This window comes from Saccostrea echinata, unplaced genomic scaffold (assembly GCF_033153115.1).
Source record: "Saccostrea echinata isolate AGI-Se365-2 ecotype Australia unplaced genomic scaffold, CSIRO_AGI_Sech_v1 ptg000009l, whole genome shotgun sequence".
NCBI lineage: Eukaryota > Metazoa > Mollusca > Bivalvia > Ostreida > Ostreidae > Saccostrea > Saccostrea echinata.
The window spans coordinates 31,757,152-31,775,535 of NW_026889758.1; the positions used below are offsets into that span (position 1 = coordinate 31,757,152).

General features: G+C 33.2%; 2 long non-coding RNA genes across 3 annotated transcripts in view; one reads left to right on the forward strand and one right to left on the reverse strand.

Moving 5' to 3' along the window:
* Nucleotides 1-294: 294 nt before the first annotated feature.
* The window catches only part of LOC133182222 (uncharacterized), a 35,924-nt gene continuing 17,834 nt past the window's right edge, over nucleotides 295-18,384 (reverse strand). Inside the window, exon 3 of the long non-coding RNA XR_009720525.1 lies at nucleotides 295-555. This is a non-coding gene — a long non-coding RNA (uncharacterized LOC133182222). The remainder of the gene's footprint in view (nucleotides 556-18,384) is intronic.
* On the forward strand, nucleotides 3,806-13,597 carry LOC133182220 (uncharacterized). 2 transcript variants are annotated; one of them, XR_009720522.1, is made up of 6 exons: nucleotides 3,806-3,937; nucleotides 4,898-5,092; nucleotides 7,985-8,116; nucleotides 11,982-12,071; nucleotides 12,215-12,424; nucleotides 13,526-13,597. It is a non-coding gene; the product is annotated as an uncharacterized LOC133182220 (long non-coding RNA). The 2 variants fall into 2 exon arrangements; XR_009720523.1 differs by lacking the exons at nucleotides 3,806-3,937; nucleotides 4,898-5,092 and adding an exon at nucleotides 7,541-7,674.

An 18,384-nucleotide genomic window follows, 5' to 3' on the forward strand; every position in this document is an offset into this window, starting at 1 on the left:
TGGCAATGTCTTAAAACGTTAGTAAAGCACCGATTCATGAATCATTGATTCAGATGCTATAGAAAATATAAAGTCTATGGAAAAAAAATTATATAGAAATGAATACATAAGTTAGATAATGAATAAAAAAAATCTTCTGATGACTAAGAATAGAAAATAAGAGGTAGAGAATTGAATCTAAAGATATCGAATATTATAAATACTAAGAACTGTTAGAATAAGGATTATAATTGTGCTCTTCCATCACTTTCAACCACTGAACCAAAAGCAGTTTTTATCTTTTTGTTAGCTTTATCTACTTGATGCATCACATAATACATCTTTTGCATGTGTAATGTGACGTTAAAATCCAATTTCTAGAGTAAATAGATTTGGCTCTTGAACTTGTTAAGAGTGTACAAGTTTTTCAAGCCGTTGAGCTGTCTTCCTCTTGGACTCCGTCACCTTCCAGGGACACGCAATGCCCTTTAGGGAACATTTCTTTGTCGTCTCCATTGACAAATTCGACACCCTTATCGATGGTGTTTGTATAGCCTGTTTCCTCTGCCGTTGACACTGTTATAAATTGTTAAAAAGCAGTTCTGATTACTTTAATTTACAAAGTAATTAATATATCAAATTAATTCTTGCTCTTTGTTAACCTGCGACACACCTCTCTCACACAGTATATATATATATATATATATATATATATATATATATATATATATATATATATATATATATATATATATATATATATATATATATATATATATATGATTGAATATTTCCTATCTCTCTGATTGTTGGCTGAGATCCAACATTGTAGGAAAAAACACAATAAGGATTTATTTTCTCCACATTAGATTAAAAAATAGATTGGGAAATTTCAAATTGATGCAAATAGTTTTGGAAAGTTATTTCATTTGCACTTCACTTCCACTCATAAGAACACATCATTTAGGTACATAGAATCTTGGATGACGGAGGAAGTGGGGGGGGGGGGGTTAGGGGTGTTTAAGGGGGCCTCCCTCTCTCTGACCCTTTTTTGAAAACGTTAATTTTTAGTTTGAATTTTTTAAGGATAAAAATGTTCAACAAAAGCCCCCTCCCCCTGTTTAAGAACTTAACATCCCATCAGATAAAATTTTGATTAGGGATACTCACTTCTTTTTTCAAATGGGGAGGGGGGTGGGTTAGTCATAGATATTTTTTCTGGTAAGTTGTCAATTTTTTCCCTAATGACCCCCCCCCCTTTTTTTTCCAAATGGATCATATATATACGTATAAATGAACGTGCCTGACATTTATTTTCTCTACATTGCACTTAAAATAGAATTAAAAATTCCAGATTAATACAACTGGTTATGTTTATTTTAACCCCGTTCCTCTTATTATGTTTGGCTAGTACTTCAGTAAATGTAAATAAGTAAGACTGCATGGATTGCTTAAAGAGTTTGTGTCATTTAATCATTGAATCATATAATAAAACAATTATTGCTGTTTTTTCAGTCAATGCGACGATTTAGACATATTCCAAGTACAATATTCACCTCGCCCTTCGTGCTCGGTGAATATTGTACTCCTCAGGCGTCTATATCATCGCACCAGCAATAATTGTATATTCTATATATATTGGGTAGGATAAGGTCCATAAACAGTGGGAGGGGGCTTTCGTTGAACATTTTTATCCTTAACAAATTCAAAATTCAAAATTCAATATATATATATATATATATATATATATATATATATATATATATATATATATATATATATATATATATATATATATATATATATATATATGTGTGTGTGTGTGTGTGTGTGAGGGTGTGTGTGCGTTTGTAAACACCTTCAACTCAGCTCAGGTACTTATTGACACATCAATCAACTCACTACAGTTTTCCAAGTCACTACAGTAATCACTGTAGTGAGTTGCCGTTTTACGAAAAATGGGTAGTTCTCGATTATTTATGCCCAAAAAATCGAGAAAAAAAGTTGGTGTCATTTGACGATTTACACCCGTATTTTCACACACCGACTTATGATCAAAAAATGGCCCTCACACACTTTACTCGGTTTTGATTCTAGCGCATGCGCAATGCAGACTAATACTATGGCCGACTTCCGGTATGTAATGATCTCGATTTTTCTACAAAGCAACAAATGATCTCATCAGGTAAGTTAATTTTCTGTTGATTTTACCGTGAATTAAAGCGTTAATTACAAAACATCACATCGTTTCCATATACAAAGATATTAATCAATCACTCGATAAACATAGAGTATTTAGATTTCGTTGTTTATATGCCCTTGAAAAATTTATGTTCAAATCCCTTAGTTATAATCCACAAAATAAAACTTTAAGGTTAAAGAATTATTTAAATATATTTCCATATAACTTTAAATCCACTACATGGCCAAATCCATTTGTTAAGCATAATTTGCAGTCGTCATCGAGTCTAAGTTCGAATTTTCTCGAATTATTCATAATGTTGACATGTTTCTATTTCATGCACTCGTATCAATTAATTATGTTCAACTTATATAAAAAATTATACTTCATGTAATATATCAAACGTATCTGGTTCTTTGTTCTAGTTATGAACTGAACTGGAATTATCTCTATCCTTTATAGTCACATATATTGCCATCAACACATCTTCAGTTCAGAAGTTAAATAAATTATTTTATGAAGTTAGAAATTATTTATCTTATTTATCTTTGTCCAAGACATGCACTTCATTTGTAATTTATTCTTTATTTAAAAAAAACTGCTTCAAATATGTATGATTACAAAAGTATTTAACAGTACGTTCTCACTATATAAGAATCACACTTTTCGATTTTAAATGTTTCTCGACTGATTTTACAGAATTTCAAATGAACAAATTCATTTAAATATTTTCTAATACAATGTCCCTGATGTATGTCACAATGGAACACCTGCACATGTATTGTATAAAAAGAATTTAGAAAGATTAGATATCTTTATAATGGAGGTACGTGTATGATAAACTGTTTTGATCGGAAGGGGAAATGCATTTTTAAAATACTACGGCTAATGTAGACAAGACCAGAGTTCTCTTTCATCCAAAAATAAAGTATGCTCAGTTCTTCTTGTATGTGTCCTTAAAGCTGGTAAACTAATCAAAATATGAAAATCTGCAAGTTTTTGTACATGTATTCAGATTGGAAACTTTAATCATTAGTTGCTTACCTGTCCGTGTAAGAGAAATAATTACAGTCTCTAGACTTGATGAGGTGTGATTACGGTAATTGTAAAATGTGGTTTCCAAGACTTTACCTTATTTATTCATTAGAGTTAGTGATTCATGTTCACTGTTGTTTCCTCAGAAGGAGATGATCCAGGAATTCTTCCGGGGGGGGGGGGGGGTCCATGCCCCCCCCCCCAAAAAAAATCCAACTGAGAAATTTACCCAAAACTTAAAAAATAAATAGATAAATTTTAAAAAACGCAAACTTGTCCATCCCCCCCCCCCCCCGAGAAAAACTACAATTTGAAAACTCAAAAATAAAAATAATAAATATGAGTGGACTGGACTGGATCGGTGCATGAATTGCTAAACATTGTCCATCGTATATATAAAGAACTGCATAAATTTTACACTTAGTCTAATCAGGGACTATATATAGAAATATCTATTTGAACATTGTTAATGCCTCCCCCCTCCCCCCTCTCCATTTACCATGTTTATTTCTAGTAAAAAAAATTGTCTGATTAACCTATTCTACTCAAATTTACTCAAGTAATAAACATTTTTTTTCTGTGTAAAATTTCATTCCGAGTCATCACCGGAACGAATTACTACTTAATCGTAACTGTTGTGGCGTGATGCTTGATTGTGAACCTAATAACATAGAAATACTTATTGGATTATACCTTCGATGTCATTCTGTGATTTATTTTAGTATGTTAATACCCCTCATGGTAAGTATAGAGTAAGAAACGTTATATAAAGGTGTAAATGACAAGTTCAAAATAATTACATGATAAACAAATCAGAGGTCATTCGAGTCACGTATAAAATTATTAAGTCATGCATGTGATATCAGTCAAGTGCAGATATTTCACAAAGGTTTGGTTGTGCATATATTTTAAACCTTTCACTGTGGTGTTTGTGAGCGTGATACGTGATACAGCTGTGATACCAACACGTAAAAGAAGATAGGCTAAGTGAGACTCTTGTAAATTCACATACACACACAAAAGATGTAAAGGTTGCTCCACACCTCTTCAAATTAAGGCTTTGCCACACTACAGCATGTACAAAGCTTAAAAAACTTGCATCGACGTACAGAAAGATTAACATACTCACTGGCATATGCTGAAGGCTTGTGCCATGCACCATAATCAGGATAATTGCACTGAAGTAAAAAAAATTTAAAATGGTCATTAAATCAACCATATTAGCACCAAAGTGTGCATTCAATTTTCCCTTGGCTCTGTTCATTGGAAAGATTTCGACATTATATCTTTTAAAGGAAAGGTTTGTTTTGTTTGTATGTTGTTTAACGTCCCTCTCGAGAATTTTTCACTCATATGGAGACACCACCACTTGCCGGTGGAGAGCTGCAAATTTTGTCCTGTACTCGGCATTTATGGCCATTGAGCAGTGAGGGATCTTTTTTGTGCCAGCACCTACTGCGACATGGGATCTCGGTTTATACGGTCTCATCCGAAGGACCGGTCTCCACGTCCCACAGTGGGATTCGAACCCGCGACGTAAGAATCAACTCCTTACTCCGCGACTCTAGAGCAGACGCTCTAACCACTGCGCCACACGGGCGACTTTAAAGGAAAGGAATTGTATAGTTTGATATGTGCACACCCTAGATTTTGGAAATGTTAATGCTCTACTTTTATTGTTTTAATTACTTTCATTTTCAGATGTTTATTTTTTGCGAATGTGTGCATTTGGCCGGAAAACAATCTGACATTCCACCTTGAGATGTTATTTGAGAGTTGTTCCGTCCTTAAATGTAAAGCAAGGATTTAAAACAGTGTGAGAAAAGGTTAACATTGTCGCCTATGGGAAATGTATTGGTGGACTGTATACCCCATATATATTGAGTACGTCTATTGGTAAGCATGCTAAGAGAAATTCTACTTGTTAAAAAAATTGTACTTTCAGGCTGAGTTGAAGTTTGTAATTTAATAATATTATCATTTCCAATTGTTGAAATCTATGAAATACACAACTTTTATTTTGCTTAATGTGCATATTTTAAAACAAATCGAGTCGCAATATAGTGTCCTTCCAAAATTTTGAGGTGAAATAGACATAGTGTATATAGACACAGTTAAGGCACGGAACCCATATATGAAATTTAGAAAAGATGTACGGGCTCCACAGACCCAAGATATGACCAAGAATCTGAGGTTGAAAGCAAGGTGTTCTTGTGCACAGAAACCAATGTGTAGGCAAGGAATACTTGTCCCAAGAAGATATTTTCTAACTTACAAAATTTGAATGAGGCAGATTTGGTTCAAACTATATACATGTATTTTTAATCTCACGGCTTTTTACATAGCATGATCATAACTTCCTTTGTGCAAATCAGATTAGAAGGATTCATGATCCTGAGCTAATATAGCTTGTGTCTTTCTTAATTTATAAAAGATACATAACTAATATACATGTATATCACTTGGAATTGTACTTAGGTCAACTTGAATGATTTTGTCACTTTTGAACTAAAAGTCTAAGTAAGTAAGTCTAATATAGAAGCCATTTGAAATCTTTATCCTTGGATGTTTCAATGCAAGCTGACAGACATTGAAATAGTCTTTGTTGATCAATGATGATTTAACCTAAGTTAACAATCTCATTTCATTTTGTGTCATCACATGATAAAGAAAGTTATGATTTTATTAAATTCAATTTGAACAAACTTAGGCTGAAAAAAACAACAACATGTATTTCCCATAACCCAGCTGACCTAATTTTACCCACCGACTCTACTACTTTTTATTCCAAATCGAGATTTTGAATCATACTTTTGTTCATAGTAAAGTTTTCTCGTAGTGCAGTCCATAAAATGCATGTCTCGTACACTGTAAAAACCTGTTTATCCAAGAGTCTTAAAGAGTACTCCTACTTTATATATATATATATATATATATATATATATATATATATATATATATATATATATATATATATATATATATGTTTGTTTGTTTATTCATATACATGTATGTTTATGTACATGTATATGATAGAAAAACAATGTACAGAATAATTAATTGATGCTTTCAAAATAAAAAGTGTTGCTTGTGTGACGCAGTGGTTAGAGTGTTTGCTCTAGAGTCGCGAAGTAAGGAGTTGATCCTTAGATTGCAGGTTCGAATCCCACTGTGGGACGTGAAGACCGGTCCTTCGGATGAGACCATATAAACAGAGGTCCTATGTCGCAGTAGGTGCTGGCATGAAAAAGATCCCTCACTGAGAGCGGAGTATAGGTCTATTAATTTGCAGCCCTCCACCGACAAGTAGTGGCATCTCCATATGAGTGAAAATTTCTCGAAAGGGAATTAAACAACAAACAATCAAGTAAACAAAATTAACAGTAAAGTAAAAAAAAAAAGTTATTCCCTTCTTACCTAGCCTAATTTTTTTTAGCATATGTCACCAGAAACACATAATTTTTTTCATTTGGCCTAATTAAGTTAAATTACTATAGAATTGTGCATTGAATCATTTGATTCTTAATAAGAAACTACTATAAATTGTTAAAATGATAGTGTAGATAAGTTCTATAAAAATGAATGTGGCACTCTCATACATGTATTAATTTCAAACTTTAAAAATTCTAAAACTAATCAAATTAATAATGTAAAGCATTGTAAAGTTTGTATTCAGTCTCTATTTGGCATCTACAGCAACATCAGGGGATTCTCCAAGATCCTAACCCAGATCTAGATGAATTAATTAAGGCACATGCAGATCTCATGACTCCATATTTGGTTATTTTTTGACATGGTCGGTTTCCCAAATCAGGGTCTCCAGATATGGAAAATGGCACAGGTTTCTGGTACAGGTTTTTCAGAATCCATGAGTTCATGTAGGGAACCTAGCACAACTTTCTGTGAAGGGTTTATTTGTAAAACTGTGTTATGTTATATTTCAGTCATTATCCCATGCCTGTTCTTGCCTTGACCACTTTTTCGCATGGCTTTCTATACATATTTTACATATATAGGAGGAGAAATGCTAGTCTGTTACAGGTTTATGGAAGCTAAATTTGTGCCTGTGTTTAAACCACCCAGACAGTTTCATATGGGAGTAACCCCCCCCCCCCCCCTTATGAACATACAGCTAATTCTCATACCTCCTGTTGTTTACAGTTACATGTATGTAGCGAATAAATTCAATTAATGTGTCAATTTATATTGTTTATTAATTCAAAGCTAAGTTGAATATATTTTTACATAAGGATTCAATATGTACACAAAAATTCACAAACGAGGTCGGAATCGGTATTCAGTCAAGTTCAAAGTGAAAGTAGTGTACTCAATGTACAGGCCGGCAGGGTCTTGCAGTATGTAAGTGACATGCATGTGTCATTTTATGAAGGGGTATAAATGAAAACTATTATCATGGAACAGGATTACATGAATGAGGACATGTACATTCTTTGGAAGCAGTCAGTCAACTTATTCAAGTGTGTGTGAACATGCACACTAACATTTTTCATATTTTATTGATAGCATGATCGATACATGTATTAATTTTGTCTAATGTATTATTTGTCAGCATGGTCAGTAAAACATGCTTTTTAACTGTATTATTTATTTAACTAAACAATGTTGGGACTTAAATCAGTGCAAGATGAAGCAAATTCACAATTTATGATTATTTTCAAATAATGAACATAAATGGAACGTGGAACGTTTGTATGTGTTTAATGTCTGTCTGTGAATGTTTTAGGATGGATGTTTTGTGATACTGAAGTATAACATCGATTTTTTTAGGTTCATGGTGATACAGGAAAACTTCAAGGTTCCTGCAGATGGTGTTTAAAACTATTGGCCAGTGAACACAAACCCATTTAATTATATTTTGAACCTTCACCAGGAGAAAAAAGATGGCAGTACTTCTAATGCGTAAGTAGAATTGTTTTAAAAAGCTTCTTTTTTTTGTTTTGGGGTGGGATGAATGATTAAACAAATACATCATGTACATAAGCGTTGAAATCCCTTTAATACAGGGTGTTTCAACAAACATGTCCTTCTTTTACTACTTCACATGAGTCCGTCAAAAAAGGAAAGATCAGTGTTTTGTAACGATTTATCTAAAAATAAACATTACAATGCAGTCTTTGCCAAATCTTTTTTTCAGTACATGCCCTTCGGGCAGGTTTAACCACTTATTACGCTAGCCCGAACAAATATTCACATGCCCAGAATTTTATCAAGTAATTTTATTCTTATTTGCCTTTTCATGGCAAGGAAATGATCCGAAATCCATTTCTATCGATCTATTGTCTAGCCATTAATATTGTTTTCAACCTGTACACTTTTTGTGTTTCTTTTGCAAAAGAGTTCCCTGGAAATCGTGGTAGAATAAACTATCGTTAAAATTTTATTTGGTGCTCCACTTCAGATGAAAAATCAGACTTTTAAGTACATTTAATGTTATTGGTATTACTTAATTTGATAATACGGAGGCTTAGGCCTCAGAATTCACATGCCCTTTGGGCTTGTAAGTATGCAATTTCCACATGCCCCCTTCCAATTTTACCAGGTCCCGGGCTTCGGACTCCCGGGATTTGTCGAAGACTGATTACAATGTACTTTTTATAGTTTTTTGAAAGTACATGAAGTGTTTTATTCCAAAGATTTTTAGCTCACCTGAGCCAAAGGCTCAAGTGAGCTTTTCTGATCAGAATTTGTCCGTTGTCTGTCGTTGTTGTTGTCATTGTCGTTGTTGTTGTAAACTTTTCACATTTTCATCTTCTTCTCAAGAACCACTGGGCCAATTTCAACCAAACTTGGCACAAAGTATCCTTGGGTAAAGGGGATTCAAGTTTGTTCAAATGAAGGGCCACGCCTTCTTCCAAGGGGAGATAATTAAGAATTTGTGAAAAATTAATGGCATCATTAAAAAATCTTCTTCTCAAGAACCACTGTGCTTGAAAATATGAAACTTATGTGGAAGCATCCTCAGGTAGTGTAGATTCAAGTTTATTCAAATCATGACCCCCGGGGGTCGGGTGGGGCCACAATGGGCGATCAAAGTTTTTCATAGGAATATATAGGAAAAATCTTTAAAAAATCTTCTTCTCAAGAACAGCAAAGCCATGATTGGTCATATTTACATGGAAGCATCCTCAGGTAGTGTAGATTCAAGTTTGTTCAAATCATGACCCCTGGGGGTCGGGTGAGGCCACAATTGGCGATCAAAATTTTACATTGAAATATAGGAAAAATCTTTAAAAATCTTCTTCTCAAGAACAGCAAAGCCATGATTGGTCATATTTACATGGAAGCATCCTCAGGTAGTGTAGATTCAAGTTTGTTCAAATCATGACCCCCGGGGGTCGGGTGGGGCCACAATGGGCGATCAAAGTTTTACATAGGAATACATAGGTTAAATCTTTAAAAATCTTCTACTCAAGAACAGCAAAGTCATGTTTGGTCATATTTAAATGGAAGCATCCTCAGATAATGTAGATTCAAATTTGTTCAATTCATGACCCCCCCCCCCCCCCCCCCCCGAACCACTTTTTTATTTAAACTTTTCAACCTTTCAAGACTGAACTGAATTCTGCTTTTTCCTAGCCATAGTGCTCAGGTGAGCGATGTGGCCTCTGGGCCTCTTGTTTAAACTCTCGTGATCATGCAGGAAGTATGAACATATTCCTGATCTCGTTCATTATACTCAAAACGTTTGACATCTTTATGTATCATACCCTGTACAAAATGTTCCACCTGGAAAAAGGCATAATCAAGACAGAATTCTCAGTAAAATTCCAGGCGTAAAACTTACTATAAATGTTAAAGCAATATAAGCAGAAACCAAGCGTTAACCAAGCGGAGACTAGCTGGAAATTTGAGGCGAAAATGTAATTAGTTCCGCCTGGAAATTGACATTCTGCCTGCATGGAATTGAAATTCCACCTAGAATTGAAATAACAGGATTCCGCCTGAATATAGATTCCATTTAAACTGTCCAAAATATTTCTTTTTATAATTTCCAGCTATTTTCCCACTGAACTAAATTCAGCCTAAAATTTGATGACTGGAATCTGTTAAATTTAGGCGGAATCTCTGAGAGCCTGGAATTTGTGGATTCGGTGGAATACCCTTGGTGTCCAACGAAATTCTGGGCGGAATCCACCTTAATTGTTTGTACAGGACTAAATCATAATCACTAAAATGTTTAATTTCACATCAGTCAGTCGTAAAATTAAGTGCCAACTTGACTCAGAATTACCTTACTACCTGCTAAGATGCTAGAAAGCTAAAAATACATGCAGGGTTTTCTAGTAAATGTTGTTGAAAATCGTAATTTATTCATTTTGTTTTCCAGAAATTTTTATTGGTCTGTTGGGACTTACTAGCGACAGATTTTATTAGTCCAAATGAAAATGTATTAGTCTGATCAGACTAACGGACTAACATTAGTGTTGAACCCTGACATTAAAATATCTCACTCATATATTTAGTCAGGCCATGCTTACACTGTATAAAACATGATGCTGGAAAGTTGAATTGAAAATTTAAGTCTCCTTTATCAGTCTCTAACAAAAAAATTTAACTAAATCAGTAGAATTAATTTAAAATTCATAGTCTTTCCGAAATGTTTAGACTTTATATTTTGCAATAATTACTTAAGTGTTCATTATTGATATCCCTTATCTTAATTCCTGAAACTGACAAATCACAGTAGCCTAGACGGTAGTTGTTGTCGGTACTCGCATTATAATTAATAGGTCCCTGTTCAATTCTTGTTCCTAGCACCTTGTCAATCCAAGATGTTTGAAATAGGTAATGAGATTGTTCGGTTACTAAGCTGTGACTCTATAAGTGAAAGATGCATGTGTTTTAAATGAAACCTTAAAAATCAAGGTCTCATTTCATGGTAGGCAAAATAAAAAAAAAAACCTCCAGTGTTAAGCTACTAGTATACATTGTAGTGAAACCAAATATCGAAATTTTATGATATGGTGTCATATGTTTTTTTTTTTTTTCAACCACAAATTAAATCCCCTCAAATCATGAAAATTTAAACCAGTGAAAATAACCAATTTTGCATTAATTGAGAAACTTGCATGTATTTGAAAGCTTCCTGAAATACCAGTAGTGTAGATTCAAGTTTGTTCAATTCATGGACCCTAGGGGTAGGGTAGGGCCACAGAAGAGGATCAAAGTTTACATGGAATGACAGAAACATGATTTAAATTAGTCATATTTATTGTATCCATGTTCTTACCAAATTTCTGTTGCACTTTTCTCAGCAACTACTCATCGAAGGTGCTTAATATTTTAGCACGCTCTCTGTTTAGGCATGCCATATGGTAGGATGTATTTTTGTAGGAATCCCATGTTAACTTCCTGTTCATCCCTCCATCTGTCCGTACTAAATTTCCATCACAGTTTTCTCAACAACTGTTAAGGATGATGCTTGAAAGTTTAGCACACTTTTAAATTGTTTAGGCATGCCATATGGTGGGATTCATTTTTGTATGAATTTGACGTCAACTTCCTGTTTACCCCTGTGCTTGTCCGTACCAAATTCAAATCAGTGTGGGAATTATAATTACTAGTGAGCATTGGCTCGATCACAGACTTCTTGTTTTCTATTTGATAGGAATGTCTTTTACTTTAATTACACTGTAGCTAAAATACTTATTTAGTTCTTCACAAATATTCTAAGAATGTTCTTTTTTTTATAATATGTGTAACCATTACTGTTTCTTGAGTCAAGATTTTTTTAATTTATTTTATTGGTATTTATTTCTACTAGAAGCAGCTACTAGGGAAGATTTAATGAAGGAAGATGAGGAAGTGGAGAAAAAGCTGAAGAACAAGGAGGACAAGGTGAAGAAAGGACAAGGTTATTACATTATGTATCTCACAGTAATTTTACAAAGCCCTCTCAAATCCTGATTTATATAGTTTTTTTGTAAAACTTAAGAATGAATTCTTATTTAGTTCTTGATCCTTAAATATAAATGAAGAAGGTAACAATTTTTACAGGGCACAGTGACTTGCAGTGTGTGTCATGTAACATTATTACAACATCTATATCATGGGTCCATAATTTTGAGTAAGTCATTCATCAACCACTTTATCTGTACTGGAAACCATTTCTGAGAGGGATGAAGTGATGGAAGATAATGAGCCAGAGGGTGGAACGGAAGAGAAAGGGAAAGAAATAAAGAAAAAGGCAGAATGAAAAAGGACTAGGTAATTATTATCACAATACCCCCCCCCCTTCCCCATCAATGTATTTCTTCAAGTCAACAAAATTACCATGTACTTATCTTATTCTTTCATAAATATTTTGAGAAAAAATATCAAAACATCAACTTTTACTGGATGTAGTGACTTGCATGTGTGTAATTAGCTATGGTCGATACAATGACCTTGTCAGCAAAAACAATCTTTCATTACATGTAAGTCGAATGCGGACTGATGTTTTTAATACTAATTGTTTGGCCATTATTTACACATTGAATTGTCTGTTTACACATTGAATTGTCTACAGACTTTTCCGTTTTCCCGATCATGACAAGGAGCACACATCAAATGTGAATGATTGGCAGAGGATGTTTACTCCTATATTGCACCTGATCCCACCTCTGATGTTTTTAGTGGTCCGTGTTTGCTCCTGATTTGTATTTTTTCTATGGACTCTTGAGCTTCGTTATCTCCATAATTATATGATTGTACATGTATGATTAAGTGGTATTTGAGTACTCTTTACTGGAACCCAGGAACATCTTTATTTTTTTTTACTTTGTGTCATCTAGTTTAAGATAATGAGATTGGACTGTATATAGGTAATTCATCATGAAAAATGTTACATGTTACATGACTATGCCCTGACTTTACCTTAGGCTGAAAATGTCGATCAAGACACATTTCTAGTCTTTGCAAGTACTTGTAAATCTGTTCAGTCATGTTTTTTTTTTTCTTTTGTGTGAATCAAGCTGCACACTTTGAAACTTTGAATCATAACCTTGTTAATTGATGCCTGTTATAAGGGAAACGTTATTTCTTGACCAGGCTTTAATAGCAGCAAGAAATATAGGTGAATTTGAGGTCATGGAAATATTTTAGGTAATAACAAAAGTATGTATTTCACATTCTAGTACCAAAACGTTTCTGTCGAAGTCAAGCAGGTACATGAAAATGAATAAGTTACTAACCACTCTTTTCTCAGATAAATCACTAAAAAGGTTCAGTATGCCAAGATTTTTCATGAATCTGGTAAAATCCGAAACTTGACAAATTGAGTTTTTGTCAGTTTAGTAGTTTATCGAATTGGATTTTTTTTTTTTACAGAACTTGCAATAGAAGAAAAAGTTGAGGAAATGAAGAGGAAGAAATTGAAGATGAAAAGAAGAGCTCTTGGAGGAAAAAAGTGAGCATAGTGCAGTTATTTCTATCATTTTACATTTTATTGCTGCATTATCAGATGCCGTCTGAATCATAAACCTTATCTACTGATAAAGATGATGGGCAAACAAGGCAAGTAAATGCCTATTGTGTGACAAAAAAAGATGTAAAAAGTTAAATCTTAATCATGTCAAAATTTTCTTTGATACTTCATGTAACATTATTGTATACCTTATGTAAAATCTTTGCAATTTGCTACAATCTTATAACGATTAATATTATTGATCTATGAAATAGCAGATACACACCAAAAGAGGGCAAAAATGGTCATTTTTTCCTCCTATATCATACTTTTTAAATATGAGTAGGTCTTCACTCCATATTTTGGTAAGATTATACTCGAAGCATATTTAAAACTTTTCCTATTTCGTTTGACAAAAACATGGTGAAATGACCAACTCTTCTAAAAATAGACTTTTATGTCACAACTAGTGATGGGAATTGGTAAGAATTTCATAATCGATGATCAGGCTACTGTAACTAACTAATTATCAATTATAATCGGACATTTACAAAGTCTGTCAATTTTAGTTTATTAAATGGTAAGAATGGTTGAATAACTACTTTCTGTGGTGGTCCAGCTGTAGTTGGAATAACTGTGTCTCGGAACAACCCCTAGTCCTTAGGACAATATCATTTTAACGACAGAATGTTCTATCTAGTCAAGCTGGTTCTACGCTCATTTTGTAGAATCCAAAGTACGTCCATACCCAGGAATGAGCATTGTTACCTTGGTATGAATACAATGTCTCTTTGTCTGTGCCATTACGATATGCATATAAGTTAATAGAAAAGTTGCGGCTGGAATATTTGGCTTAAAAACTATTACGCTTTTAAAATAAAATAAATAACCCGATTAATCAGAATAAAAAATTTGTAATCGAGTGCTTGGATTATGCCAGCAATTGACTGATTTTCGATTATAATCGATGATTGGAACACCACTAGTCACAACAACATTCATATCATGGTTTGACATTAACTTTTATGAGTACTAGATCAGTCGTGCTACTTCCCATAATTTTTACTAGCTCTGACCATAAATTCACTAGCCCTGACCAAACTTGAAAATTTTCTATTTATAACCTCCTATTATAATGGGAAAAAAGTTTTGAAACCATACTACAGTGTATCTCTCGCATGTGTTCATGTATACATTTTGACAGACTGTTGAGCCCATAGGTAGCAGCCCAATGAGTGAACATGCGAATGTTATAAGCTTTAAAGAACATTAATTCAAGGAACTTAAATAAAATTATTACCGTAAATATACATGTAAATAAATTAAAAACTGTAATATTCAATGAATATTTATACCAAATGATACTGAACAAAGCTGAGGTTTCGATTGTGACTTGTCTATTACAGCCGGTCTAAAAAAAAAAAGCAATTGTGTCATGCAGGAAAGTTTTCTTTTTCAGAGCAATGGCTGTGTTTGCAATCTGAAAATTAAGAAAATTTCTTTAAAAAGTTTTTAGTCAGAGCATTTATTTGAAAGACTGAAATGAGAGTTAACATTTATTTCATCCACACAACCAGTAGGGCAAGTTATTGAACATTTAACATGACGGACCATGCATTTACTAGACTGGGTCAGTCGGACGTGCCTTAGTGTCAAACCCTGCATATCTTTCAGAAATATATTTGAAATCCATTTAGTCAAGAGCCACATTTTTAAACGTGATTTACATATGTAAATGCCCATTTTTGTCATGAGCTACATGTATGTAGTTTAGTGGTTAGCATGTTAGTCTCTTAGAAAAAAAACTGATATTCAGGATTTAATTTCATTGCTTGGTTTTCAACCCCTAGAATACCACTTCTTTTTTTTTATCATAGAATGATTTTTGCTTAAAGAATTTTCCACAGAAAAGTTTTGTTTGTAATATAATGTTATACCTTTCAATAAGAAGAACTTTACTCTAAATACTAAACTCAGTATTTGAATATGACTTTTATACATTTGAAGCTATAGGCTTTTTGCATGCCTTGTTCACCCATCTCCTTATGCACATTATGAAACATGTAAAACTAATTATTACATATTACTGTTACTTGGTAGACTTTTAGTGTAATTAAAATTAGGTCTTTCATTTTACTCCATTTATTAATATATGTTACTAATGAGAGACAGATAAATATACAGGAAAAGCTAAATGAATCTAAATTGTGTAGCTTGTTGAATGTTTTCATTTATAATATTCTTATAAGTGACTTGCTTGGATACATGTTTTCATTTTGAAAAAATCCTTATTTGTCTAGATGCATGTATTCTGTTGTGAGTACTTATATAGTCCTAACTATAAAGATTCCAACCTTTTGATATGTAAATTATAGAACAAGATGAGATTAAAGTTTGGCACTTTAAACTGAAAAGCTTGATAGGAAACCAAAGGCAAGGACAAAAGAAAAGGATAACCCAAAATTTCAGAAAGTGTTTGTTAAGTTGTGAATATACTTTTCGCTGTGTATTCTTTTTAGTGCCTTTGTCGGAAAACAATGTCCACTGATTCAAGTACAACGCTAAATGTCTTGCACAAATACACATAAAGAAGAACATTAACAAATGCTTTAAATCAAATCTCCGCTAACTTGCTCAATAATCAACTTCTGCCAAATATCGTACACGCTAAATATTATACATTTACAGTAATTCAAAAGGCTAACAAGTTCTAAAGGATAATCATTTAATACAAATCAAATACACAAAATGTTAACTAGCTGTTTTAGGAATTTTAATTTTAAAATTTATTCTTGTCCTTTTGCTTTTAAAGAAGTGTTGTGTCTTAATTAAGATTGGAAACTTGATCACTGATATATTTTTATTTCATTTTTATGTAAAAGCTTTAATGGTTCTATTATATAATTATGTATTTCAGTTCCATTTGTAAGATGTGTGGACAAAAGAAAAACAGCCATAGAGTGCCAATGTGGAGTGGAATAAGTCAGTATGACTTAAACATGGTCAATTGAAGTGTTTGAATGCCCCTCCAGAAAGCAGAACAATCTTTGAATTTGCAGGAAAGAGTATAAAATTTGCTGTTAAAATATCATAACAGCTAGACAAAGATTAAATAACAACTACATGTACATCTAAAGAATTCTTTTGTCATAATAGTGATTCATGTGCTAGTACATGTGACAAGTGCTATAACGACCTAATATAAGTGTGTTTTAGGAGCATGTTGACTCTATTGTAAATGTATTGACTCCTTATATGACCTCATTTATATATAACATTATATGAATGGTAGTGTAGTGACTTGAAATGTGTGTTAGTAGTATAGCTCGTTATGTGTGGTAATTTTGTTATTTGTTTTACATGTATGATAGTACATATAGTATGGTGACTCATGTGTTGGGAATTAATGTATAATTTTATGTGTGTTACTGGTATAACTCATAATGTGTGTAAATATTGTTTTTTGTAATATATATTAGTAGTGTAGTGACTCGACATGTGTGTAAGTAGTGTAGTGACTCGACATGTGTGTTATGAGTGTAGCTTATGATGTGTGGTTATTTTGTGTACATATGTAGTATGGTGACTCATGTGTTAGGAATGTATAATTTTATGTATGTTACTGATATGCCTCATCGAGTGATTTAAAATGGTTATTTGTAATGTATATATTAGTAGTAAAGTGACTCGACATGTGTGTTAGTAGTGTAGTGACTCGACATGTGTGTTAGTAGTGTAGCTTATTATGTGTGGTAATTTTGTTATTTGTTATGTGAGTTGTACATGTAGTATGGTGACTCATGTGTTGGGAATGTATAATTTTATGTGTGTTACTTGTATAACTCATTGTGTGTGTTTTAATATAGTTATTTGTAGTGTATATATTAGTATTGTAGTGACTCCACAAGTATGTTAGTGTGTAGTGACATGACATGTGTGTTAGTAGTGTAGTGACTCGACATGTGTGTTTGAAGTGTAGCTTATTATATGTGGTATTTTTGTTATATGTTATGGTTGTTGTATATGTAGTACAGCAACTCATGTGTTGGGAAAGTATATTTTAATTTGATGTGTGTTACTGGTATAGCTCATTGTGTGTTTTAATAATTTTTTTTGTAATGTATATTTTATTAGTGTAGTGACTCGACATGTGTGTTAGTAGTGTAGTGACTCGACATGTGTGTTAGTAGTGTAGTGACTCGACATGTGTGTTAGTAGTGTAGCTTATTATGTGTGGTAATTTTGTTATTTGTTATGTGTGTTGTACATGTAGTATGGTGACTCATGTGTTGGGAATGTATTATTATATTCTTGCTCCAAAAGATACTGTTTTACCCTTGTCTGTCTAGCTGTGTGTGTGTCTGTCTGACTGTCCATAACAAATTTTTGGTCACAGTTTTCTCAGCAACTACTCATTGCAGATGCTTGAAATTTTAGCATACTCTTTGTTTAGGCTTGGTGGGAATCATTTTCATACAAATCTGATGTCAACTTCCTGTTTATCCATGTGTCTGTCCATACCACACATAACACATTTTCGTCGCAGTTTTCTAAGCACTACTTATTGCTTGAAATTTTAGCACACTCATTGCTGAGGCATGTCATATGGTGGGATTCATTTTTGTATGAATTTGATGCCAACTTCCTTTTTATCTGTGCGTCTGTCCGTACCATACATAACGAATTTTTTTCGCAGTTTTTTCAGCAATTACTCAGAGCAGATGCTTGAAATTTTAGCACATTCTTTATTTTGGCATGCCATATCGTGGGATTTATTTTTGTA